Source organism: Puma concolor, chromosome A3 (assembly GCF_028749965.1).
Source record: "Puma concolor isolate L17-30 chromosome A3, mPumCon1.1.hap2, whole genome shotgun sequence".
NCBI lineage: Eukaryota > Metazoa > Chordata > Mammalia > Carnivora > Felidae > Puma > Puma concolor.
In genome coordinates, this window is record NC_141669.1 from 37340373 (window position 1) to 37347471 (window position 7099).

Consider the following 7099-nt stretch of genomic DNA (forward strand, 5'->3'; position numbering starts at 1 on the left):
ATGGTAGGGGAAGGAAATTAAAGTTCTTGTCTTGTTCAGATGGTACAAGAAAGGATGAGGGATGTAGATGTGATTAAATCAACATTGATCAGGGAAAATAACTGTCAATGTATAAATTAAAGTTTTAAGGGTAATCACGGGAAAAATATAGAATTGAGATATATTACTTTCAATCTATTAGAATAAAAAAGAAAGCAAGAAAATTAAGGATAACAATCCAACTAGAAGCAAGAAGGATTTTTTTTAATGTTTATTTATTTTTGAAGAAGAGAGAGACAGAGTATGAGCGGGAGGAGGGGAAGAGAGAGAGGGAGACACAGAATCTGAAGCAGGCTCCAGGCTCTGAACTGTCAACACAGAGCCTGCGTGGGGTTTAAACCCATGAGCTGTGAGATCATGACCTGAGCTGAAGTCAGATGCTTAACCAACTGAGCCATCCAGGTGCCCCAAAAAGGACTTTTTTCTTCATTTAAAAAAAAAGAACAGGCAGCATTTTACAGATGAAACATAGGATAATATGGCAGGAATGAATTCAAACACATCAGTGATCAGTAAAAATTCAAGGCTAAATTCTTCTGTAAAAGCAGAAATTTTAAAATTAGGGACACTCCTGAAACAAAATAATGTGAAAAGGATTTTTAAAAAAACATAGCAGGCAAACACTAACAAATAGATACTGACTCGATATCAATTCCAGACAATAGAATTCTAAGATAAAAGCATCAAAGAGGCCACAGAAAAAAATATATCTAATTAATAAAAAATAAAATCTATATAACAGGCATCAACCTTGCTGCGCCTGATAACTAATTCCAAAATATTGGATACAAAAACTGATATAAAGACAAAAAAGAAAAAAGAAAAGAAAAGGACACCTCTACCTCACAATGGATGCATTAACACACCTCTTCCAAAACTCAACAGATTAAAACAGACCCAAGAAAGTGAGGACCTAGAAGATATGAATAATCTAATAAATGGGAATGATTTAATAGAGAGCTTTGTGCCCAACAAGCAGAAAACACACATGAGTTTCAAACACACAAAACCCTCACAAAAACTGGCCGCTATCAGGCTTCAAAGATCATCCCAACAGGTTTCTCAAAGCAGAAATCTCATAGGGCACCTTCCTTGAACACAATTCCATAAAATATAAATTAATAGCAAAGCAATAGTCAAAACCCCAATTCATCTGAGAACTCCGCCTGGACTGCGGCTCTTAACATCTACCGCTGCTCGGTGTTCTTTCTTTTCTCCTCTTAGAATGTCTATCCCTTTGGGTTTGCTTAGATGATCGGCTATGAATATTTTTAGGCAACAATTTTGCTCTTCATCCAGTATGCTAGTTCTTAATTGAGAATTATGGTCAGAGGGTATTTGGGTATGGGTATCCTTTGCTTATCTTTATAGAACTGAAATTTTATGGAAGTAACTTGGCTGTACAGAACATAACAGAAGCTTGTCAAATTCTTTTACTCTTAAAATCAGTATCTTTTATGGCACATTTTCTACATGACCCTTCTTTTGTGCATTTAAGATTTTTCAATTAAATAAGACTGCTGATTTTGCTAGTTCTTCTAAAAGGGCCTTCAAGGAAGTAAAAAAAAAAAGTTGGGCATCCAACTTTTGATCTTGGCTCAGGTCATGATCTCATGGTGGGTGACATCGAGCCCCATGTCGGGTTCTGTGCTAACAGTGTGGAGCCTACTTGGGATTCTCTCTCTCTCTCTCTCTCTCTCTCTCTCTCTCTCTCTCTCTCCTCTCTCTCTCTCTCTCTCTCTCTCCTCTCTCTCTCTCTCTCTCTCCTCTCTCTCTCTCTCTCTCCCTTCCCCCTTACTCTCTTTCTCTCAAAATAAATAAATACATATTTTAAAAAATTTTAAAAGTAAAACCTGTATCATCAAACTCTCTTTAGATTTAAAATGTTGAATACAAAACTTCAGAGGAAAGAGTGTGCTTAGAACTTAGGATACAGTAGGCCATGTACGATAAATGTACCATAAATTTTCTAACTTTACACCTAAAACAAGGAGGTGCAGTCACTAAAAAATAAAAAAATATATATGTAGGACTTAGTGTACTCTTGCTTCACCAAACTATTTGCTATGGTTTTCAAGATCAGAACGGTACTCTAACTCAGAAAGTGAATGTTGTGTCTGAATGGCTCAGTTGGTTAAGCATCCTGACACTTGATCTCAGCTCAGGTCATGATCTCATGGTTCATGAGTTCGAGACCCACGTTGGGCTCTGCGCTGGCAGTGCTGAGCCTGCTTAGGATTCCTTCTCTCCCTCTTTCTCCGCCCCTCTCCTGTGAGTGCAGTCTCTCTCTCAAAATAAATAAAATTTAAAAAAAATTTTTAAAAACCTGCACCTGTTGGGCTGAGCACTGAGTGTTGTATGAAAACCAATGGGACAATAAATTGTCTTTAATAATAAAATAAGATAAATAAAATAAAATAAAATAAAATAAAAACCTATAAATTGAAGTCAGAGAGGTATTCTGAAAAAGATTTACAGTCTTTAATGCAAATATTAGGGGAAAAGTTTAATGAAATGGATCCATTGAGCATTCAACTCAAGAAGCAAAAGACAAAAAAGTGAAGTAGCAAAGAAAGAAGTACAGAATTAATAAATCCAAAAGCATAAATATATGTTTGCCCAATGAAAACAAAGATTTTTTTCTTAAAAACTAGATCATTAGCTAGATAAATAACTCTTAAAAAGGAGTCAAGAATTTAGAATTTAGGGGCACCTGGGTGGCTCAGTGGGTTAAGCATCCAACTCTTGATTTCATCTCAGGTCATGATCTCACAGTCATGGGATCGAGCTCCGCATCAGGCTCTGTGCTGAGTGTGGAGCTTGCTTAAGATTCTCTCTCTCACTCCCTCTGCCCCTCTCTTCCATTCACAGGCTCTCTCCCTAAAAAAAAAAAAAAAAAAAAAAAAAAAAATTTAGAATTTAGCTGTGTGTATGAGTGAGTGCATGTGTAAGCAAGTGAATATGAAGGTGACGGGAAATTAAATAAATTCTATTAGGCCAATCAATAAAATTTATCAAAACAAAATTAAGTTCAGATACCTGCCATACACCCTCACACACAAAATTGAATTCCAAAGGAATCAAAGAAGAAACATAAAACAAATACTATAAAGGCATTACAAAAAATATAATATTTTTGTAAATTGAGGGTAGACTAGAAATAAAAAGCAAAGGCTATAAAGGACCATGTACGTTCCTCAATTATGTACAACCACCATGAAAATATAGCTTAACAATAACAGAATGGATCAAAATATATGCAACGTGCATAACAGAGAATTAGCATCCAGAATTATAAACAATTTAATCAGAGAAAAGTAACAATCCTTCTTTTTTTCCACACAAGGAGGGTCATAACCAGCTCCGTGATTGTTATCATCCCTTCCCCTTAGCTTTCTACACAGACTTGCCACTATTTCCATACTACTGGAAATACACCTTCCAAAACCCACAGGTCCCCTGACTATATTATGCTGATGGAAAATGAAAGTCTTGGAGAGTTAGATGAACAGTTGTCTGTATAGAGATGCAGATCTCACCACACATAACTTCTAAAATGATTTTATAATCATGTTCTAAGTGCCCCCCTGCTTGATTAGAACACAATCTCTGCAGATTGCTTTACTCTGTGGACACATGAAGTTAATGTCCCATATGAGAAACTACCCTAATTTCTACATAATGCAAACTAATATTTGAAGCCTCCTGTCAGTCTGACATAGATCCCCCCAAAAAATGCTATATGATTTGTTAGAGTTAGTTTGGGTTAGTATCCAAACTATATAAAGAACGGCTATAACTCAATACCAAAAAAACAAAACAAAAAACAAAACAAAACAAAACAAACAAATAAAAATAACCCAATTAAAAATGGGAAGAGGACATGAACAGATATTTCTCCAAAGAAGACACACAGATGGCCAACAGACATACTAAAAGATGCTCAACATCACTCATCATGAGGAAAATGCAAATCAAAACTACAATGAGATATCACCTCACACCTGTTGGACTGGCTAAAATCAAAAACACAAGAAACACCAGGTGTTGGCAAGGACGAGGAGAAAAAGGAACACTCTTGCCCTGTTGGTAGGAACGCAAGCTGGTGCAGCTACTATGGGAAACAGTGTGGAGGTTCCTCAAAAGTAGATCTACCCTACAATCCAGGAATAAATCTACTGGGTATTTACCCCCAAAATACAAAAATTCAAAAGAAAAGAAGGAAGGAAGGAAGGAAGGAAGGAAGGAAGGAAGGAAGGAAGGAAGGAAAGAAGGAAGATTTTGTTTTCCTTGTGATGAGAACTCTTAGAATCTACACTCTTACCAACTTTTGTATATATATTACAACAGGGTAACACCTCCATTTTTTTTTTTCAACAGGAGGAGGTGAATTGGTAATCTGTACAAAGAGAAATATAAGCAGGCGCTGAGTATAAAAAAGGATGCCAGCCTCACTAATCTCTTCACTGAAACCTGCTACCTCCACCTATTTGTAGGGAAGAGAGAGGACAAAGAAAACCACAAACCCTTGCACTTGAACCTTTTTAGGATATTTGCAAAGTAGTGATGGAGGAAAAGAATTTTGATGTGCCGAAAGGAGACTTTCTCCAAGGATCTCCCCCCAAAATTTGAATCGGGGCTTAAAGGGTCTCTGATCCAAAACAAGTTGTGCCTCCAAAGTTCTGCTGGAACTCTGAGAGCAGCACAGCTCTTTAGTTTCCATCTGCTTCACAAATACAATCACACTTTGTTTTCCTTTTGGGATCACACATTCTGCAGTTGAGTCTTACATGTAATTACTCTTGAAAACTTCCCCACATATGAATCAGGCCACAACGTTTTCATGCAAAAAGCACCCAGGCTTTCTAATCCCAGAGTTGCAACATGAAACCTAGCCAACGTCTTAGAAACCACAGACCTGGGCTTGCCCACGAAAACACCACCCCCAGGGGCCCAGGCGCCAAGCCCTGGTGGTGGGTGCTCAACCACATGAGACATTAAGAACTAAGCAGAAGAGGCAGAATTAACAGCTAACACTCAAGAGAACATCAGGGGACATGGGCCAGACCAGGGGAAGACATAACAGTTATATCAGTACTCAGCGCCAGCCACAAGGCATCTGAGGGCATGACAGCCTGTCCTAGAGACCAGCCCTTACTTTCAGGAAGTACTGAATCTAACCATCTTATTCATTTTTAATTGTGGTAAAATACACAGGACATAAAATTTACCATCTCAACCATTTTGATGGGTACTGTTCAGTAGCATTGAGTACATTCATGTTATTGCGCACCATCCCTCCATCGACCCAGAGAACTCTTCCCATCATCCCAAGTGAAACTCTGGACCCATTACACAGTCACTCCCTGCATCCCTGCCCTGCTCCCAGCCCCCAGCAACACAGTTCTACTTTCTGTCTTTATGAATTCAACTACTCTAGGTAGCTCTTACGTAAGCGGAATCATACAGGATCTCTCTTTTCCTGACTGGCTTATTTATGCCCTCAAGACTCACCCATATTGCAGCAGGTTTCAAACTTTCTTTCCTTTTCAAGGCTGAATAATATCCTATTCTGTGTATATACTACATTTTGTTTATTCGTTCATTTGTGGATGGACCTTAGGGTTGCTTCCATCTTTCAGTTATTGCAAATGTCATCCCATGCCTTTTCTAAAGGCATCTAGAAGATGGCCCACTGCAAAGGCTTGCTGTGAGCTTTATTTTCCCCAATTCAGCATCATTTCTAACCTAAATCCTTTGTGCTGTATCTTAAGGTCATCTCTTACTTGTGCCCAACAAAGGCTCTGCTTCGGTTCTACCACTTACAAGCTGTAGGACTTTTAACAACACCCTCCACTCTTCACCTTCCTACCTCTTGGTTTTCTCATTGGTAATAGGGGAAATATTTGCAGGATTTTGTAACATGTTAAGTGCACTGCTGCACAGAGGGCACCTGGCCCTGAGCCTGACACTTACTAAGAGCGCGATATTGGTAGTTCTTTGAAATAAGCATACTTTGTAGATTTATAATTTGTCCACCTTCTGTACTCAATCTCAGACTCCTCTAGATGACTCGTATTTCCTAATCATGCCCTTTTCTGTGCGTGTGTGTGTGTGTGTGTGTGTGTGTGTCCAATGAGTCAACTTTCACACATAAAGATGCCAGCTAAGCTATCTGCACGTCCTTCCAGAATGGCTCAGGACTGAGCAGTGAAGTCCATGCCATGACAACCAGCCTGGGGATGCATCATTCCAGCCACCTAGGGGGTGGGTTCTGGACCCACATCTCTTTGCATCTCACCACCTAAATGTACAGAAACACCGTTTTTACTGGTGCCAAAATGAAGGGACTAAGCCAGCCCCCTACACACATACTTCCCTTTAGGGCAAAGTGTTCCATATGCTGTGGTGGCTCTTGAACCCAGGTCGATTCAGCTAGCACCAGATTTCCAGGCTTCTTCAGACAGCCCTCTCCTCACCTTCCTCTACCTCTGGCTATGTTTGCCCCCTTTTTAGCGTCAAATTAAAGAAACAAACAAAAAATGCTATTTCTTCTCAGTCCAGAAGAGCCTGCACAATCCCATCTCCAGGAAATTTGTTTTTATATTCAATCTAGTCATGTAGTCGGTGTCCAGATTTGCCCACCTTGTGTTGGGGGCAGCTGCAGGCTAGTGTCCACCAGCTCTCTTGCACCACAACCGGGATCTTCCCTCCTCCTGAACCTTCCTGTAGGGAAAGTTGACCATGGTTCATCTACTGTGGTAACAAGTTAGGCACGGTACCTACCCACCCACCCCCCAGCAGCCCCAGAGTCAGGAACCCCACCTGCATCAGATGCCTCTTCCTACGGTCATCTTCATGATGAAAATACTAGTTGGAAGCCCCAGAAGCTTAGTTAATAAGGGGACAGCAGCCTATCACACTGACTTTCCTCTGGACAACAAAATTGTGGAAGAAGTTGAGCTGGGGGGTGGGGGCTCAACTTCTTGAAAAGTTTTAAATTTTAACAACCGCCCCCCTCACTAGCTGTAGGGTAGTCATCACTGGGGTGGCTGCCCAG

The 7099-nt window shown here is 39.8% G+C and overlaps 1 long non-coding RNA gene across 1 annotated transcript; it reads right to left on the bottom strand.

The window, feature by feature from the left end:
• Positions 1-2532: 2532 nt before the first annotated feature.
• LOC147582375 (uncharacterized) lies at positions 2533-6767 on the bottom strand. The gene is made up of 2 exons (XR_015248703.1): positions 6685-6767; positions 2533-2919 (listed from the first exon to the last, which is right to left on the bottom strand). It is a non-coding gene; the product is annotated as an uncharacterized LOC147582375 (long non-coding RNA).
• Between the last annotated feature and the right edge of the window lie 332 nt (positions 6768-7099).